This window comes from Octopus bimaculoides, chromosome 2, assembly GCF_046866305.1.
Source record: "Octopus bimaculoides isolate indiv1 chromosome 2, ASM4686630v1, whole genome shotgun sequence".
NCBI lineage: Eukaryota > Metazoa > Mollusca > Cephalopoda > Octopoda > Octopodidae > Octopus > Octopus bimaculoides.
In genome coordinates this window covers 154547168-154570052 of record NC_142929.1, presented here as the reverse complement: position 1 = coordinate 154570052, position 22885 = coordinate 154547168, and the positions used below count along the sequence as shown (strand labels likewise).

At 34.3% G+C, this 22885-nt stretch overlaps 1 protein-coding gene across 3 annotated transcripts in view; it reads left to right on the top strand.

The window, feature by feature from the left end:
- The window catches only part of LOC106870474 (carbonic anhydrase-related protein 10), a 588026-nt gene that overhangs the window by 178019 nt on the left and 387122 nt on the right, over positions 1-22885 (top strand). The window lies entirely within an intron of this gene.

Sequence of the window (22885 nt, the reverse complement as noted above, 5' to 3'; positions counted from 1 at the left end):
CAGCAGTGGTGTTGATTGTGCTGTTATTGCTTAACCTTAGGTCAGCCCTTATGTATAGAACTATGAATGAACATTTATGACTAACTCGTCTGTGCTTTAGAGTGAATGTATCGTAAGCTGTATTTCTGAAGAGGATTTCAAGGAATTTATTGTTAGTAACCTCGGGAAATAGCTTGAAGACTTCACCTATAACACAATTTTAAATAATTTATTGCCAATAAACGTAGAGAATTTGCCTGAAAATAAGATCAATATTAAAATTAAAGCCCTACATAAATGTGTATTGAAATGCAACGTTGCATTAGTGAAAAAGTTAAAGTTCAGTTCCCCTGTATTAAGGATAGTGTTTTCTCTTTTTCTAGCAACTTTATCTTTGCTTTCATGTAAATCACTGATGCTATTTTCTCAAGAATTTCCAGCAAAGTATTTCTGGTAATCGATAAATTGAGTATGAATGGATCCATTTTAGAAACGCATCGTTAATCTTCTGCTTGATCCAAGCCTGACATTATTGATATTACGGAAAGTGTACGGCATAATATAAACTGATAAATAATTAGAAATTCTCAACCAAACTTGACAAATTGGATGTGAAATCTTCTTACAGGAAACCGCGAAATAATGGAGAATTGGCGATAGAAAGCTGTAATAACTGAGGAAAGGGATTTAATAGAATTCTTTCGCTAGTTTATGCACTTTAGTCATTCGCTGAACACTTTCCAGGATTTCGAATGATATAAAGTCACCTTTAGCCTTTAGATTTATTTATTCTCCAGTGATCCTTGTATCCAGGTTAGCGACTCCAGTAATGTTAATTGCAAAAGGAGCCGACAAATCACTTGTATTTATATAAGAATGTTTGAGAATAGTAATGTTTAGACAAATATCCATTAATCTTTTTCTATTATTCTCTCTCTTCTTTCACCCACTCTCTTTATCTATCTATCTATATATATATATATATATATATATATATATATATATATATATATATATACATACATACATATATACATACATACATACATGCATTCATACGTACATACGTGCATACATACATACATAACTACGTACATACATGCATGCATACATACATACATACATACATACATACATACATACATACATACATAGGCTAGTATGCATTTTTGTATGTATATCAGTAATGTATATCAGTTCACATTCTTATCGGCAAATTTGTTGAGATTCTCTCATGAATCGAAGGGAGTCAAAAAATGAGTTTTCATTTTCAATTTGAATATTACAATTATATTAAACGCGTATACAACTGCATGCAATCAAAATAATCATAGCTGTTACAGATAACAGTCTTCGAATGAAATATCTAGTGGATCAAAATTTTGATTTAAATTTAATTGATCATACCAATGTTCTGTAAATCACATTGACTAGGATTATTTGCTGCTGCCGCGAAAAATAGATTAGGAATCTTCCTTTATTTGTTACTTTTTTTATATACTAAAGTGTTATTAAGAATATTTCAATGCATTATTCCAAGTATTGTATTGAAAGTCAGTTTCTGCTAACTGTAGAGTTTTTACGTGCTTGTGTATGAAATATTCTGTGAAATGATCTGGCGATAAGGGATATGTCCGTATAGGAATTGTATTAAGTAAATCTAACTCGTTGGTAGATAATGCAATGCTAGTAAATTAAAATGTGATTTATAGAGAAGAAAAACCCTTCAAAATAGAAGCGACAAAAGAAAAAAATCTGTAAACAGACTGTAATATACTGTAAACAAAGATCGCTTAGGAGTTATATTATGTGAATTATATTGTTTATGTTGAAGGTTTTACTTATATACGCCTGTTAACCCAAATTTACTATATGTTACAAAAGCTATAAATTACTGTATATTTATTCATCTCGAAGAATACCTCAGTTACAAGATCTTATATATATATTTCGACAAGAAAATTTAAATACGTGTATTGTCAGGTAGACAACACATATACGTTATATTAATATATATATACGTATGTGTCTTTATATGTATCACCGACTTTATACAAACTACCAGTTTGTATAAAGGCACGGGTAAACATTTATGAACATATAGGCACTGCTTGAAAATATCCTCATTAAAATTCAGTTCATTAGCTTACGGTTCCAATTAATGAATCCAAATTGATGAAAAAGCTTGATCACTGTTTATAATTTGTTTTTCTCATCTCTCATGAAATTATACTGAGCTACCATCTTCTATATTTCATTTGTTTTTATATATATATATATATATATATATATATATATATATATATATATATATATATATATATATATATATATATATATATATAAATATATATATATATATATATATATATATAACGTTGTGTATTTATAGATACATACATTTGGACATATTTGAACACGCACAAACGCCCATATGTATACATACGTACATATATATTATATGATATTATATTATATTATATGATGCCATATCATGTTATATTTTGAAATTCTGCCTCACTAAAATGTTATACTTTGCTTTATTCTCATTTGAAGCCGAATACAGGTGTTTTTGGCCGGAGTGTTTATGCTTTCAGATTGCTGTGTAATGTGTTGAATACTTTTTGCATTCCCTGCATTTAGGTTTAGAAACTCGCCAATTATCAATTCGGAATGCAGTCATTTTCAATATGCTAAAACTTTTATTGACCTTTACCTACATTCATAGTAATTAGCACCCACAAACTTACACACATACACGCACGCACGCACACACACACACACTAACAAGCAGGTCATCCAAATATAACAATTTCTGTTTCTAATATAAAAAATCTATTTCCTGATTTAGCTTTCATTGACCATTATCTTGCAAAGTCGTTTATTTATTTATTTATCTTTTATTTTATTATGTATCTGTTTATATTTTATTTTATTATTTTGTTTGTCTGTGTGTTTGTTTGTTTCATTGCTACTTAAATGTCAATGAATTTTCAACCCCAGAAATTAACATTTAAAGTACGACGACTAGTAGACAGCGTGCTATTATCTAACCAATTTATCTAACCTATTCCGTATAAGTAAATCTGCTATCCTTCCAAAACATTTACTGAAATTTTCGTGTGTGAACACACAAATACACTGTGTTTAGCTTTAAAACAAATTTAAACTTACTTTTAACTGCAATATATAAAAACGACTGATAATGTGTGTCCATATATATATATATATATATATGATTAATAAATTCAAAAAGGGATAAAAATCTTTTACAAGAATTTTATCAAGAAGCCAATGTGTAAAACAATTCATAAAGGAAATTTCTATTCCCAAGAATACAATTATTCGTTTACTGCACGACAAGGTGAAGTATATTTGCCACTTAAATGTGGCTGACCCCTAAGGGTGGATCTTAATACCTCGTTCAGAGATTTAACATTGCTTGTTTTCACTTTTTCGAGATCAGTGAATAATTTCACTGGAAAAGTTATATATATTCGCAAAGAAATATCTTTCGCATCGAAGGTCGGCGATTGTCGTACGCTGAGGTCGGGAAAATACCCAGAAACTCGAGTCCGTACGTATCGCAAATCAAGATGGGAAGGATGACTTCCCTTTTCAAATATAGACAGGACACAGATGTGTGTCAAATAGCCAGCTGGAGGAGATGTTCTCCTGCGACTAAAAGCAACAGTAACATCCACCCTTAGGGGTCAACCACATTTAAGTGGCAAATATACTTCACCTTGTCGTGCAGTTACTGTTAATACCTCGTTCAGAGATTTAACATATATATATATATATATATATATATATATATATATATATATATAATTAATATCAGGGTAAGAAAAATTTTAGAAATGTTTACCACCAGTGGCTTAGCGTGTAGAAGAATTAGTCAATAGACTATATATTATTCACATAAATACAGAGTACATTTAAAGAGATAAGAGGTATCCGTCATAGGATACCTGGCACGCTAGAAGGAATAGTCAAAATCCAAACCACTATCAGGGATAAATTTCGAAGGGAATGAAAACTAAAAACATTTACTTTCTATCTCCTGGAACATGGTTACTGACTTTATATTAGCAAGTAAAATAATTTGCTAGGCGAAGTCTTCATCAACAGGTACGCCTAGATTAAACATAAATACGAGGCAATCCAGCATGTGCCCCTTCCTTATATATTATAATTTTTCAATTCCACCGCGCAAGCGCAGATTTTTGTGGGCAGCAAATAAAATAATGCCGGCGTTACTTCTAAAATTTGCCAAAACACATTATCAATAGTTAATAATATCAGGGTAAGAAAACGTTTCGAAATTTTTGCTACCAGTGGCCTAGCGTGGAGATAAATTAGTCAATAGACTATATATTATTCACATAAATACAGTGTACATTTAAATACATAATGTGTCTAAATGTACACTGTATTTTTGCATGTATGTATGTGTGTATATATATACCTTGATTTTGCAAAAGCTTTTGACAAAGTGGATCATGGTGTGATATGCCACAAACTGCGTGATCTTAGCATAGCTGGAAAACTTGGAGAGTGGTTACATGACTTTCTGAAAGATAGAAGTCAGGTAGTAGTGGCTAATGGAGCCACCTCTATGAAAACACAAATAATGAGCGGTGTTCCACAGGGCACTGTCTTGGGACCATTGCTTTTTATAGTCGCTCTCTCAGATATGCCTTCAAGTGCCCGGATAGCCACTCTTGCAAGCTACGCATACGATACAAAAGTTTCGCAGAAAATACAGAACTCCAGTGATGTTGCACACCTGCAGCAGGAATTGGACTCAGTTTACAGATGGGCTGAGGACAATAATATGCAGTTTAATGCTGAAAAATTCCAAGCCCTGCGCTACCAACGTCCAAAACTGAATATGAAACTTACAGAGTACACTGGTCCACAGGGAATTTCAATCCCAGAGCCTAAATCAGTGAGAGACCTGGGTAACGACATGAGTGATGATACCTCTTTCCAAGTGCACATTACCAGAATGGCAACAAAGTGCAGACGATTGGCTGGATGGATCCTGAGAACATTCAGAACCAGAGATAAGGAAACCATGATGATCCTCTGGAGGACATTCGTCCTCAGCCGCCTGGATTACTGCTCACAGCTGTGGTCACCCACCAGTCTGAAATTAACAGTAGACCTTGAAGCAATCCAGAGGAGATTCACAAAGAAGATTGTCTCTTTGCAACTGCTCAGCTACTGGGAAAGGCTGAAACAGCTAAGACTCTACTCCCCGGAGAGAAGGGGGGAGAGGTATGCAGTAATATACATCTGGAAGATCCTGGAAGGAATTGTGCCAAATTTTGGCATTGAAAGCTACACCAATGCCAGAACGGGACGACACTGCATAGTGCCAAAGATCCCAGCAATGCCATCGCGTTTCAGGACCAGTTACTGCAACAGCTTGGGATTCAAGGGCCCACAGCTTTTTAATATTCTCCCAAAGAGCCTGAAGAATCTGCACAAAGTAGATGTAGGAGTTTTTAAATCAAAGCTGGACCTCTTCCTATCGAGAGTCCCAGATGAACCTACTTCGCGGCAGGAGGTGCAAATGAGAGTTGCTAAATCAAACTCCATTCTTCACCAAGTGCCACATATTGTAAGAGGCTCCCTGTAATAACAGTGTAGCAACATGGTGGTGCATCAGCATGGCAGCAGCTCTAAGCTGAAACTTAAAATATATATATATATATATATATATATATATATATATATATATATATATATATATATGTGTGTGTGTGTGTGTGTATGTATGTATGTATGTATGTATGTATGTATGTATGTATGTATGTATAGATAGATAGATAGATAGATAGATAGATACACACAAATGCATATATGTGTATATATGTGTATAAATATATATATATATATATATATATATATATATATATATATATATATATATGTATGTGTATATATTTAGATCCAGACACCTTTTGAATGTCACATGAAATTCCTGCAGCAACCATTAAGTATCGAAGGGCATACTTTGATCTATTTTGCATACACTAGGTAGATAACAAGAGGCTTGGATCGCAGTTTCTTTGTCTGATAACTTTCAATGCAAGCCCAATGAAGTTGCGTGACTCTACCGAAACATATTATCAGATCAAAGAGTGAGTGCATATCAGCTGAAGACTATTCATGAGTATGTTAGCAGAAAACTCTATGCTAACGGTAAGATTAGCTGTCTATTGTGGACAAACAATCGGATCGCTAACTCTCAATTGGAAGAGTAAGCGTTTGCAATTCACATACAGGAAATAGTAACCAAATTGAAGATGCACAAATGGACAAAGACGCAGGAAAAACACGAAAATGTGATAACCGATGCGGAAATTGTGGAGTTAGAGCAGAAGATACCTCAACATCATAAGCAGTTGTTCAAAAGTGGCATTGCATTATTATCTATTGATGAGAGATTTGATGTAGCCAATCCTTCAGAAGGATAATTCTGACATCTATGATATAAGAATTGACAGTGTAGGAGAGACCATTGTCAATCATAACATGAAAGCGTACTGTTGGAGCAGTCATAAAGGGGCCGACATGGGGATTAGGACAAAGAAAAGAAAATATAAACAGTAGTGGAAATCAGCTGCCCAGTGGATCTCAACATAAATCTAAAGTTCATCAAAAAGAAGACATACATATTGAAATATTGAATAATTACCAGCTAATCCACCAGGATTGTGAGTTCAGATTTATACCCTTTATTATTGTTGCACTTATAGTATGTAACCAACTGCCTCAGCACTAATCTTGAGAAATTGAGTTTTTTATAACAATAAAGAGGAAAACTAGTGTGAAAATTACAGATACAAGTCATCAATGAAACTGTCAAAATATCTCAAACTTACAGATTAACATTTAAGGACATATGTGCATAACTACAAAGCAACTGTACGCATGAGAATACATACATACATCAAAACACAAATCTGTACATACACTGACTCCAAAGGTTGCTTTCAAATGTTGGTATAAGGCCAGCAATTTCGGGATGTGGGAAAGTCTATTAAATCAGCCCAAGTGCTCAACTGATAATTCTTTTATCGACCCCGAAGGATGATAGGTAAAGTCAACCTCAGCGGAATTTGAATTCAGAACGGACGAAATGCCGCTAAGCATTTTGCTCAGAGTGCTAACCCTCACTCCAAATATTGCACATATAAACACAAGCATGCACAAATACCTTGTTCATGTTTTTTCTAAAATTCCAATGCAACAGACTTGGATCTAGGTTTGAAATCGGTTCTTTCTTCATTGGCAAAGAAATGTAGAAATAAAACTGAATAATTACATACATATACGTTACATCTATAATTTGTAACATATTTGGAGTTTTTCGAAAACGCGTTTGTTAAGATCCTTGAGTCATAATAAATATTTTATAATAATAATAAATATTTTATAATATTAAATATTTTATAAGATTTCATCAATATATAATTAAAGTGTATATAGATGAAGATAAAGTAAAACTAAAAGCAAAGATTGAATATCTTTCCATCATATCAAATAGGAGTGTTTTCTCGAGTAATCGTTTCTCTTTCCTAATCTACATTTAATTACTGTATCGGCCTATATATTGTTGATTGGCCATATTTACTGCAAGATTACTAACTCACTATCGCAAACAGAGCTGTTGGAAAGACAAAAGGAAGATACGCATCTCTGTAATGATGACAACGATATTTTTTACAAAACATTAATAATTTGAGCAGTAAACAATACGAGTGATTAAGAAAATATTTATAGTATCAGCAGCTCGAATTTAAAAAAAAAATACAGCAAAAATGGAAGATGAATATCGAAAGCAGCAACAAGAACCAAAGGAATAGATGCAATACGAATTACTAATATTGTTATTATGTTTTTGAGAATTACAAGCATATTTATGCTCTATCAGTAGATGCACGTTTGTGTTTCTGAGATGTACGCAGCGCTGCATTTTAGACAGATACACCCGTGTTGTAAAATTTGTTTTGCTGCGAGGTTTGGTGTACGTATTTCTGGAGTCGCTTTTGTGACTCTTCTATTTTGTAAAGTATACATAAAATTTATTTATACCTGTGTGTGTGTGCCTGTCTGTGTATATATATATATATATATACATATGTATCTATGTACGTGGGTACGTATATATTCATGTGTCTCAAGGTATCTTTGCTTTATATTCTTTTGGAACAAATAGAAATATAGCAACTCAAGCAATCGATTAACAGAAGAGTTACAAAACTTGATGGGAAGCGTGACTTTATTTATTACAGTACTTCACACAACTGCCAAACAGGATTGATCCAGCGGTGGTAGACTTTACCATAGACAATATCGGTAGAGCAGATGTGGAGGCAAGTACGAGGAGTGTATGCAAAGTCTTGAGCCTCAAAAACACAAAACATGGTACAAGACTTCAAAAACACAAGACATGGTACAAGACGTCAAGGCTCAAAGGCCTTGAAGGCTCAAAGGCCTTGAAGGCTCAGAGGCCTTGAAGGCTCAAAACGCTTCATACACTCCTTTTATGCCTGGTTAAACTTCCATAAATAAATTTTAAAGATCCCTGTAAAGAAACGTGCAAACAGACGGTGACCATTTCGCACCAGCATTGCTAAAAATAAGAGTCAGCACCAGAATTGCTAGAAATAAAAGTCAAAACAACTCTTTGTCACGAGCAAAGCACTATCTCTTGACTGACAAGGGAGACAACCTCCCTACAGCAAGCGAGAACCTCAGATCACCGATGATTTTTGATAGAATTAGGCGAGTTAGCTTAACCTTAGGCAACAGAGTGGCGTCACTAATCAGAAATAAATCTGTTCGAAATGAAAGATGATCTGATGATCTCCCTTGCTGTAGGGATGTTGTCTCCCTTGTCAGCCAATAGATAGTGCTTTGCTTGTGGCCAAGAACTGTGTTGACTCTCATTTCTAGCAATGCTGGTGCTCACTTGCACCCTTAGTCACTTTAGTGTCGATTGTACTTGTGCATTTTGTTTCAAATTGCGACTACCTACTTTGATAACTTGTGGTGGGGGGAGGGGGGTTAATTAAACGTATTTCTTTCGAAATTAATTGGATGCTCATAGGGAAAATTGTATGAATGTACATAAAAGCGCGCGTGCGCGAATTCTTGCATAATATATTTTTCTTAATAATTATCTGTCACTTCCGCCAATAGTGCACCACTTAGCAACACGTTATTATTATACGTTGTCAAAACTGCACAGTAAGGAAAACAGTTTCAAAACTTTTTTGGTTCAATTGGCACGAAAATATTGTGGAACAATCATGTAGAATAATGCGTCTTACTAATGTCATTGTTGAGACAAATAAATGTTATGACACAATGAAACGTTTGCTTCTTGTCGTTAAATATATTCTGATTCTATTAATTTATAAAAATTTACACAATAAGGTGTATATTATCCGTATTATTAATGCCTTAAGCGGTTAAAGGATATCGACTTTCTCAATATGTTTATGACTCAAAGCTAAATATCAAGAAATGCATTGTGATAAGACGTAGATCATAACTCGATATAGTCTTTACATTTTGCATTCGCCTCTAGATATGAAATTTTCATAAAAAGCTTTTATCTAAATTCCCACTGATATATAAGTTTTCCTTAACTCAAGGCAAATTTCTCTGAAAATATTTGATAGTAAGAAGAAAAGATATACCTCCCTCAAGCGAGAAATTAATATATTTTATCTTAAAATATTTATTAGAGCCAGTTTTTTAGAAACATATTAAACTTTCTTCTACGTTGTTTTGTTCTGTAAATTATTTCCGTTTTCCATAAAAATATTTAAAAAAGGTTCAGTATTAGATTTCACATTTCTGTAATTGTTTCAATTTATTTTTTAATCTGAAGTTTTATACATAATAACAATTTCGTAGGTAATGTCCTAAGAGATGAAAGGAAATTCGTAAAATTTAACGATTTAGCAAGATCTACTTTTGCCATATTTACCAATATCGGGAAATTTCTTCTCTACAACAAAATCTCTTACAATTATTGACATCCATATATTCAAATACGATATCGGCTGCATAAATTTTAGTATTCAGGTGTGTATTAGTATTCTCTGCACATATTGCTCATACAATATGTGGAGATAGACGTTAATAAGATAGACGTTATTTGCGCTTTATGCTTAAACAGTGATCTCAGTATCATTCATCTATAGGATATGACAACACAGTCATTTTCATACATAGTCATTTTCAGGCACCACAATGTACTACAGCTACACTTATCATGAATTCACTGAGTCTTAACAGGTTTCCAACAAATATTACCCTGAAATCGTGGGGAAACTATTATGTTCTTCATTATCGATCCGACAAAGGAAATAAAAACTGACACATCAGTTACTCATCACATCACCCGTATTCTATCCAATCTCCAATTAGCACCCAAAGCATTATCTACAAAAGACCTCCAAAACCGCAAATTGCATTGAATTCCAATCCGGACCAATTTTTATCCATCTTAGTTAAAGCTTCGACCTTATTTATTTTATATCAGATGAGCGTCGCAACGCACTTAAAAGCCATGAACACTTTGTATTCATCACAAGTAAACCACAAAAATTTAAGCAGCAGAAGTCTTCAGAGAAGAAACCTCTCCTCCAGCATATATTTCGGCCTTTAACAACTTACACTCAAAAGGGATCAGTCCACATCCGTTTCATGATTCCTGTGTACCCTTCTGCTGACACTTTTTAAGTACTTGTATATCGGAGACTTGTGAATTGAAACTAGTATGGAAAGAAATAAAGCTGGTTGCCATGGTAGTGATGAAACGTCAATGCTATCACAATGAATCAATCACAGTTACTTCCCTTCATTAAAATACGAAAAATTTGCCTTCGCTAGCCACCAAAGCTTTTTTATTCTCTCTTTGTTTATTTTTCTCGTGTTCCTTTCTGTTGAAGAGCGTAGGCTCGAAACGTAAAAGACTTTGTCACCTTCCCGAACGTTAAACTGATACACCTGTTTGTTGTTTACACACCTGTCTTTGTCTTTTGTTTTTCTTTTGTTTTTTGTAATTCCAATCATATATATATATATATATATATATATATATATATATATATATATATATATATATATATATATATATATACATATATCAAATGGATGTTACAAAACTAATCAGCACATACAATAAGAGCCATACCAACAATCCAACATACCTCCACTATCAGCTGCCCCACGGATATCACTATGGTTTCGATACCTGGGCAGTAACATTCAATCCGGCGGTGTCAACATCACTAAAGTAATAGATATCACCACATTCATTCAATTTTAATTCGAGGAAGGATTAAACAATAACATTATTAATTAAACTACAAGCAAACACATTTATCCTATATATATATATATATATATATATATATATATATAGATAGATAGATATATTTTTTTATATATATATAGTGCGGACACATTGCCTAGTGGTTGGGATGTTGCACTCAGTATCGCGAGTTCGTGGTTGCAATTGCTATACCGGGATGTGCGTAGTGTTCTTGAGCAAAATACTTCATTTCAAGTTTCTCTGTGATCAGTTCGACACCTGACGCGAGGTATACTGTGCGTCAGCTATACTGTACATGCAACGTCACTTTGATGGAGGCAGTGAACATTTGATCACTATAAGCAAATCAGTTGTGCAGGTCATTCTGCTAAAACTGAACACTCCTAAGTCGTCTTGTATCGGAGAGTCCACCATATATGTGTGTGTGTGTGTGTGTGTGTGTGTGTGTGTGTGTGTGTGTGTGTGTGTGTGTGTGTGTGTGTGTGTGTGTGTGTGTGCAAAATCCGTGCAGCTTGTTGCCGAAATTAAGATCTGCACTCCACTCGTATGTTTGATGTGGTTTGGCGACAACCTTCATGACTCGAACGAGTCCGCGCATCGGAAAGAAAAGGAGTCGACGCACCGTTAGGGAAAGGAACATGAAAATGTAATCGATATTTATAATTTTTGAAATGTATATGTTTCAGAAATGCGCTGTGACATGGCTTTTGGAGTCATGTAGTCTACAGTGGCCAACACGTGTACATTATATAAATTTAAAAAATCGATTAGATTTTCTATTTTTTTACCTTTTCTTCATATGCTTACACTTATAAATATGTGTGCGTGTGCGTAGGTTTGCTTGTTTGTATGTTTACATGTATGAATATATGTGTAAGTTTTCGTGTGTAAGTGTTTGTGTGCGTGTGAGTGTGTGTGTGTATATATACGGGTAAATTCTAGAAAAAAATGGTAATTCAACATCGAAACACTGTGGTTCTAACATTTCTGCATAGACGAGAAACTACAAGTGTGTGAAAGACGCAGAGTTTCGTATCATAGCACTTGTCATATTGATTCTGATTGACAAGTACTTGGAAACGTTTCTCTAGTACCCTGGGCCATTGATGTAACTTCTCGTCTATTTATAGTAAAATAATGTAATACTATGGTTATGCAAAAATTATACGTTGTATATGTATATGTGTGTATGTGTATGGGTGTGTGTGCGAGTGTGGGCGCGCATACATGTTTTTTTGTTTGAGCTTACGTATGCATGTGTATGTCTTGAAGTTATATTTTGTATGTGACTACCCAAATGCAATTGGAATAATTTTTTTATGAAATATACATCATAAAAACAATCTGTTTTCTGTATAACAGGAAAATATGCGAAATGATCAGGCAAAGGTTCACATTGCTTTCAGTTCTTTCTTGTTTGAAGTTATGACAAATGCCGAAATATAATATATATTCAAAGTAGAATTTCTTGAGATTCTGTGAACCACTTTGAAGTTTGTGGAATAAGCGTAGAAAGAAACCGATAGTTTTCTCTCGTATCTTACTTGAGAAAACTACTGAATTTGGTAATTGAACTTGATAATTTAAATATCAAACAGGAAACCGTTAGTGTATGTGATATCAAGTGTATGTCACCAGTTAATAGGACGTGTGTAAAAACATTGCAAATTCTCCATACTGCGAATATACCTCATCTCAGTCTACAATAGTTGTTTCTCGAACACAACAATAGCAGAACAGTGTAATATTTGATATCTGTGAAATCGATTAAATTTCGTGATGTACCGTCGTCAAGATATATCAGGAAAGGAGAAAGCAGGAGGTGTGAGGAAGTGAACAAGCGCGTGGAAAGAAATCAATCTTCATGTGAAATAGCATAATTTCAATAATCGAAATATTTTCCTGTCAGATTTGGCATCAAAGAAAGGAATTCTTTAGAAGAATCATTTTATAAAAACTTGGGCGTCGTTTACCATTACAAACCTGGACTTCCTCAGGGAAAGAATTTCCTGATACGATTATATTGCTTATCTACGCAGGGTTGAATACTAGAAAGAGAATAATCATCATTTACATTTATCTGTCGTTTACATGAATTAAGGAGCTTTCTAAAACGCGTTAGTCCTAATTTAGTAAGTAGATATCGGATATATTTGTAAGTGAATAATAAATGTTGCTTCTTAAAATTTACGGAGGTCTAGATAAAGTAATTCGAGAAAGCACTTTGATTCGTTTCAATAGTTTTAATTATTTTCACATCACAATCACATTGACCACGATGCATCGTAATGATGATGATGATGATAATGAGGAGAAGGAGAAGAATGATGGTGGCGTCGGTGGTAGTGGCGGGGGAGTTGACTGAGGAGGAAGGATGGACGCGGGATTTGGGTTAAGCATTTCCGTGGGAGATCTTGCGGAAATCACTACAAATTCTATCTCTGCTCCTGCTATTACTACTACTGTTGCTGCTGCTGCTGCTATAATAATAATAATAATATGTGCTGAGCAAACCACAGCACATACTCAAGGCACACAGAGCTGCGCTCGGTAGTGAAGTGAAAGCACGTTATAAAAATAAAACTACTGAATAATAATAATAATAATAATAATTATTATTATTATTATTATTATTATTATTATTATTATTATTATTATTATTATTATTATTATTATTATTATTAATATTATTATTATAATAACGTACCCGAATGTAATACCAGGCATTGGCTCTCATGGCTTCTGATCATGACTGATTGGAATTGTTAACATGTACATGTTTTGATTTGGTGTGAAAGATGCGCTACGTCATATATTTTGCTCAATACCACAAAACACAGCTGAGCTTTACTTTTAGCATCTGATGATATGCGCATCTCTGATTACGAGGAGAAGTAGTGAGGGAGTATTATAACCATGTGTTGAGAGGAATTCTTTGGGGTTTGAATATTTCACCTTTGGAAACATGGGTGTTTCGGTCAACAACGTTAAACACCTTTGAGCGGTGGTGGGGCTTCTCGACCTGAGGAAAATACTGACTGGGTCCCACCTGCAAGGTCATGCACTGTCTATCACTATATGAGATCACCATGCCACGCACATATGGTTGTAATGCATGTGCCTGATACACTTTTATGAGATGGAAGGTCATGATGTGTATGTTGGGATTCGTATACTTATACCCCAGTGATATCTTGATGGCAGGCACTGCTCTCTCACTCAATAACGATTATTATTATTATTATTGTTATTATTATTATTATTATTATTATTATTATTATTATTATTATTATTATTATTATTATTGTTGTTGTTATTGTTGTTGTTGTTGTTGTTGTTGTTGTTGTTGTTGTTGTTTTAGGCGTCGCACAGTTTACAATATCATGAGATTGTTGATTGAAAATATTGTATCTACAGGGGGGGTTGTACTGTTTGTCAAGTCACAACAAGAATCTCAGACAGACAGTACTTTACGCAATATGCGTACGGTTCCAAGTAATCTCGAATTTTGCAGTACATCTAAATTGTAGGGTATCACTAAGGTTTTCAGGTGTCTTTTTTTTTTTCAGATTAGCTGGTATTGTGCTCAACGCTCTGATGACAATAGGGATAACGTTTATGTTCGACTCTCGTAGTTGCCACATTTTAGGTCACCATATTCATCAACCTTTTCTCTTTCTTTCATTATGATATGAACAAACCGTATTGTGAGATGATCAATCAGCTCAACATATTGTAACATATTAATATATATTGATATATTAATATATATAGCTTTCAAATTTTGGCATAGGGCCAGCAATTTTGTGTACGAGTAAGTCGAGTACATTGTCCTCAGAGTTCGATTGGTACTTATGTTATCGACCTCAAAAGGATAAAAGGCTAAGTTGATCTCGGCGATCTCGAACTCAGAACATAAAAATGGACGAAATGACATTAAGCATTTTTTTTCCAGTATGTTAATGGTTCTGTCAACACGCCGCTTTAATGTGTGTGTGTTTGTGTGTGTGTGTGTGTGCCTGTGTCTGTGTGCATGTGAGTGTGTGCGTGTGTGTGTGTGAATGTTTGTGTATGTGTGTGCACGTGTGTTTGTATGTGTGCGTGTGTGTGTGAATGTGTGTGTATATGTGTGTGTGTGCGTGCTTGTGAGTGTGTGTGTATGCATGTGTAAGTGCGTGTGTGCGTGTGTTCACGTGCGCGTGTATGTATGTGTGTATATGCGTGTGCATGTGGGTACATATATGCGTGTGTTAGTGTGTGTGTATATCTGTGGAGTGTAAGTGTGCGTGTGCGTGGGTGTTAATGCGTGTGTATGTGCATATGTGTGTATATGTGTGTGCGTGTGTGTATGTGTATGTGTGTTCACGTGTGTATGTGCGTATGTTTGTGTGCATGTGTATGTTTGTGTATGAGTGTGCGTATGTGTATGTGTGTGTATGTGTGTGTGTCCGTGTGTATGTAATAATAAAGATATTTTATTCTTTGGAGTGTCCATAAAATAAACCCAGGTACCGGGTCGATTTAATCGACTACAACACCCACCTCAAAAAATGCCTCATCTCGTTCCATTATTAGAAATCAATAATAATAATAATAATAATAATAATAATAATAATAATAATAATAATAATGATGATGATGATAATATTTATAACAACCTCGACGACGACGACGATGACGATGACGTTGACGCTGAGGATGGTGATGATGACGACGACGACGACGACAACGATGATGATGTTGATGAATTGTTACCTAGACACAAAGCATAGATTAAATCAACCTTAGTACTTGATTGTTTCGTATTTTATCGATTATGTGAAGATGAAATACAGTCGAACTTAGCGTTAATTGATAAGACACAAATCAAAATATAAATATGGCAAATATGACCTCCATGCGTTTATGGGAAGTGTAAGGTGACAAAAGGTGGTACAGCTTAACATCACTTAGCGATGGAACAGATAGATTTAAGAGTTTGATTGACTGGAATGATAACTACGTTTATCAGAGCAAAAAAATAGTCAGAGGAAGTTATTTATAACTTCCTTTATTTTATATAATTATCTTTGCAACCCAGCATGAGAACAAGTATATGGTCGCTCTGCCTATCAGAGATCGAAACCATAGTTCACTTAATTACACTCTTATCCTCTTGAACAAGGGAAGTACAAATTGGATTATGTTGTCCTAGTCACCCACTGGTGATGCTAGTTATCAAGAGTCTCTTCGATCGGGGTTCACGTGAGACTAAAGCAAAGCAAAACAAAAAAAAAACAGTAACGGAAGTTGCATTATTAATTGTAAGATGATAGATTTAATGTGCAGATGGGGATGAAACTGGATGCAAATTTGCATTAGCTGCTCGGTTAACGTTAAGGTACCTCAGATAAGGTATGAATATTTATTGTTTAGCCTTTATCGCAAAATACGTTTTTTGTATGAAATCGAAAACAAAATGGTATGTTCTAATCAATAAAAAAGTTCGTAAAATCGTTCAGTGAACTGATTTGCTAAGAAGCAGTAACAATATAAAGTTCCGGCCACATGGTTTTCGTTTGTGAGCCGAGAAGATAATGTTATTACTTTCGTTGCAAGTTATGGGGTAATATAATGCTGTGATGGAGGGAAACATGGGAAATACCCTGGGCGGTTGTGTGAGAACAGCTTTAATTTCCACCGATTCCGGACTGCACAATATTTATCCTAACTTCATTGTATGAATTGCATATTAAATACAAATATAGCAACGGCCCTATATCTAAAGAAATGTTTAAACAGTTATATTATGATAAATTTCCCATTCATATGAATAGGATATGTTTTATTATATAGATAAAGTGGTGGATTCGCTGAGAGCATCTTAGCTAAATCATCCTGAAATTCTTTCAAAAGCAATGCCGATTCATTCCTAAGTCTTACCTTTTGGAAACAATATATTAGAATTGTTCCTAATTATCTAGCCTCTATTTTCAAATTCAAAGTTTTTATTTGCTTTTACATTGCCCCGGGGACAGGTTACAGAATGAAGAATGGTAACATATGACACAATCTTCTAACGCGTATGTTCCAAACAATACATCCTTTGAACTAATATTTTAATTCTTTCCATTGAATATTTTAATGGGCATGACCGTAAAATAAATAAAGAAAACGTACATGTGGGCAGAATGTAGTGTAATAAAGGGAGAATGTAGAATATAATTCTACAATTAAATACAGTATGAATAATAAACCTAGTGAAGTATATTTGTATCGTTAAGTCTTATAAAGCGTTTACATGAATAGGAGCACGCAGGTTTGACTGAATATGTTGAAGAAAGGGGACACAGCTTTGCAGCAATTAGTTTGGATCCCACCAAGTTGAACTTCGACTTCTGTCCATCGATAAAATTAATTACTGACAAGTACTGAATCGATTTCACAGCTATCTGTCCAAGGATGTTTGACTTTATGCCTAACCCAGAAATATGAACCAAATATCCATTAAAACACACAATTAAATCTTAATACGATGCAAGAAAAATTAGGTAATGCAGTTCTAGATGTGGTGTGCCTAGCAGAGAAGCTAGACAGCAACAACTAGATTTTCTTTGACAGCATCACCGATATCATCATCATCCTCAGCAACAACAACAACAACAACAAAATTTCATCACCGATATTGTAATCATCATCATCATCATCATCAACAACAACAACTAAAACAGCAACAACAAAATTTTAAGACACATTGCATGTCGATCATTTCTCCAAGCCGACGTGATTCGACGGGCTCTATGGACAAATTTTTATAGCAAGAAACTCTTCTTGTACGTAGGTACGCGGTGCAAGTCTTCGGAAATCGAGGTATGCACGGCAAGAACAACGAAGTCAATATATGTATGTATTTTGTAAATATATTTATGTTCTAATTTTATTCTTGCAATTGAGATTTTTCTCACGGTTTTACATGAACACCTTCCAATCCGCTTGTAATAATAATGTTCTTGATTCCAAAATCAAGGCTTCTACAAGTTTAAAGCTTGATTGCCGAAATATGAAGTGCTGTTCGCCTTAGAGCTGAATATGTGATTGTGAAAATGAAGAAATGCTGGGAAGCATTTTGCTCCAAATGAATTGCAAAAGAAACATTCGAATACTAACTTTAGGAAATTACACTAGAACATAATCGAGTTCTCAGAACAGCTTCTTCAAATATACACACTCACACACCTACACATACATGCACACGCATACACATGTATTTATATAGCATTAACCCCCCCCCACACACACACACACACGTAACCTGAAGTGAACAATGGAGGTCTAAATACCCAGAAGCCATTTTACATTTCTTTCAAATTTTCTCCGCTCTCACCGAACATCTGAAGAGGTAGGTGTGTCTTACGCCCACAGAACTTAAAGCAACGAAGTGTTGAGTCATGCTCTTATCACATACATCAATTGCAACGAAATATACTGAGTATTGCTTCTCTCATATGTTCACTCTTCATACATACATATATATGTATAAGTTTATAGATAGATAGGTTTTTAACAAGACAGTTAGACAAATAGATAGATTGATTGATAGAGAGAGAGAGAGACACGGAGAGAGAGCGAGAGAAACAGATAGAGAGAGAGAGAGAAGGAGAAAGAGTAACAGTAGTCAAGTTGTAAGTAGAAAGTCGTTACATTCTTAATATGCCATTTGACACGAACTTTGGCAATCTACGCTTACTTACAAGAACATAAATAAATTAAGATGTAGAGACTAGTTTGATGAAACACCAATCCGGCATATTCAAGCACACTCATTGTGGAATGTTTTACATTGAATCATTTACTTGTAAAATGAACAGAAACAGAATTGTACTGAAAACAAATCATAACGATTAATAAAGCTATGCTAAATGCCTTCTTCGTCTTCTGCTATATCATATACGTAAATAGTGTGAGAGGGACTGTGATAGAGTTTCTTTCTTCTTTTTCTGCCTCTCCGGCGGAGAGCCCTTCCGTTTTCTTTTTTGCAACCACTTCGAATCCCTCCTCTGCCTCTTTCTCTTCCCCTTGTACCTCATCATTCGATTTCTCCTGCTCCTCCGACTGTACTATTTGTTGTTCTTTTTTTTCTCTTTGGGGCATCTCGCCTTCATGTAGCCTTCTTTTTCTAAAAGGTTGCCTTATTCCTTTAACATTTCTGGCTAGATTTTTATTTCTCGCACTTCCAAATCTTGGACTTCGATTCTTTTGCCAGTTGCAGCCGCATTACTGTGACTCTTGGCTGGTTCAGTTTGCATCGTACGTCTCGTTGGTTTTCCCATAATTCAAACGTAGATTTCAACCATGGAAATTATAAATTATTATGTTAAGTTAAACAGGTAAACCGTTTTTCATACTGCACTGTAAGGTAAGGATGAAGTCCATTGTCAAAATGGGGGGAGGTAGATTATATTAGCCAAAACTGTGAAACTTTAAGAAATTGGCTAGACCCTGGCAAACCTTTATAAGTAGAGATAATTTAACCCTCCCACTCAGTTTTGTGACATTTTTTTTTTCTGTGAGACGAAGTTCATTTGGATTCTGGAAGCTATGATTGCCTGTTTAGTTTATGCACTTTGTGCTTTGTGCTAGGCTTTTATGGATTTATTTTATGCTCCAGGAATTCGCCAAAACTTTTGTTAGATTTAAAATAATTTCTGTATCACATCTGGGTCCAAGGTTCGAAATCCAAGGTTGAACACCGAATTGGTAAAGATAGATTTTGTGACATTCCATTGTTCGAAATCCGAAGTTCGAAAACCAAATTAGTACTAAAATGGAAATCCAGAATTTATGAAATCCAAATATTTGGAAGGCATATTTTTGAAAAACCAAATTTGTGTGAGGCTAATTTTGGTGAAACCAAAAACCGAGATTCGGAGTCCGAATTCTGAACAGTATATATATGCTACCTTTGTTAGTATTTTGACTGCACATCCACCTACGAGTGCATGTCCATGACGTTTTCGTACATTCCGTATAATAATTATGAATATTGCGTAACTCCTAGCACCAAAAACATGTATGGAGGTAAAAATCTATGCATTCTCACCATAGTCTTCTGTATTTTTTTTATATTCTATATAAAAGTAAATTTATTTCTCAAATTATATAAATATGTGATTATTCATATTTGCTTATCGCCTGCATATGTTTAACCTGTGTACCTGTCTGTCTATCTATGTATCTATCTATGTATTTATATATATATATATATATATATATATATATATATATATATATATATATATATATATATATATATATATAATACAAAGAATATATATACATGTATACACACATATATGTACATACTTACATCTACATGTGTATATACATGCATATCAGGGTACAGGACGTTAGAACAATAAACTACAGACAACGGAACGAACACATAGGAAAACGGAAAGCCCCTTGGAATATCCCTTCATCAGCTGTCTCTATTCTATCTAGACGTTTCGAAGACCAGACAGGACGTACTCTAGAATAGTCTCTTCCTGAGTAGTGGATCAACCCACTACACAGAGGATTCCAAGGTGGCAAACACAAACCAAGACAGGAAAAAATGGACAGTGAAAACAACATTCAAAAGCCGTACGGCCAAACGCAAATCTGAGGTAGAACGCTAGTAGTTCGTCTTGCCTTCACAGCGGCTGGAGTGAAAAGAAAGTTAACCACAGGTCACACGAGAGAAGAGAGGATGGTGGAGGGAGGAAGTGGAACAAGGAGGAAGGGACAGAAGCAGTGAAGTAGAGGCCAGGACAGAAGGGTAGATAGGAAGATAGAGGAAGACAGATAGATAAATAGATAGAGAGGATGGTGGAGGGAGGAAGTGGAACAAGGAGAAAGGGACAGAAGGGTATAGCAGTGAAGTAGAGGCCAGGACAGAGGTATAGATAGAAAGATGGAGGAAGACAGATAGATAAATAGATAGAAAGATACAAGAAATATACAAGAAATAAGGGCAGGGAATCGTCAATTAATAATAGAATTAACAATTAACAATTTTGCCAAGTAGTTCAGTATGAAAAAAACCTTTATCGGTAAGACCATTTATCATCATAAATATAAGGGATTAGCAATTGAGTTGCTTCTCCAACATACTGAAAATTTAGAAATAGCAGTCAAAGAACAACTGATTCCAAACTACAAATTTTTCTCCAAAACGGATGGCGATATTTATGGCACACATAGAACAAAAAACCGGAGGGGAAAGCACAAACAAAACAAGTCTTTAGTTAATTGGGTACGAATCGTTTCATGGTTAAGTGAATGAAAATTTCACTATTCCAATCTTCAGCCCAAATATTCTGATAAATTTGAAAGTGTCTCTAAAAAAATTCACGGTAATAGATAGATAGATAGATAGATAGACAGATAGATAGATAGATAGATAGAAAGATAGTCACGTCAGAATAATAGTAGACTTACTTGCAAAATAGGACGTGTGCGTTCAATAATGTAATAATACAAAGAATATATATACATGTATACACACATATATGTACATACTTACATCTACATGTGTATATACATGCATATCAGGGTACAGGACGTTAGAAGATATATATATATATATATATATATATATATATATATATATATATATATATATATATATATATATATATATATATATTATTCTTTTAGTTGTTTAAATCATTTGACTGCGGCCATGCTAATCGATCCCAGGTCTTATATATACACATTAATATATATATATATATATATATATATATATATATATATATATATATATATATATATATATATATATATATATATATATATATATATATATATATGTATATATATAATATGCATATATATATATATGAGTATATGTATGTACGTATAGTTATATATATGAATCTTAAGCATGTTCATCTGCATCACTATTTCCAAGGTTTCTCTTCTCGCCCGTTTTTTTGCCACGCGGACCTAGTCCTCGATAAATACTTCACAGTTTAAGTTCTAAACATTTGAGTACTACTATGTGTTATCTATTTTGAGCATCTTTAGATCCAACATATTGACTGTATATATAATTGTGTGTGTGTGCGTGTGCGTATGCAAGTGTGTGTGTCGTGCGTTTGCATGCGTATGTGTGTGTGTGTGCATGCGTGTGGTTGTGTGTGTATGTATATACATATGTAAATACATAAGTTTCTACTTATTTAAAATCTGCACGATTATATCTGTGTATATATTTACAAATGTGCGTTTATGTGTTGTCTCTATCTGTACTATGTGCGTTGCGCATGCGCATTACATTTTATTGTAAAAATCAGAAATCAATAACGTGCGATAAATACAGGTTGAATTTGATGTATGCCTCATTTACGGACGTGTAATGCTAATTCACAGCATACGAAAGATATGTTCCTTTAGAATTGTCAATCGTTAACACCAATAACATATGACGTAATTCAGTATGATATCGACATCATGTAATGATGTCAAAATACAAAGTGACGTCACTAACAAATTCGCACACAAATTCTAAAT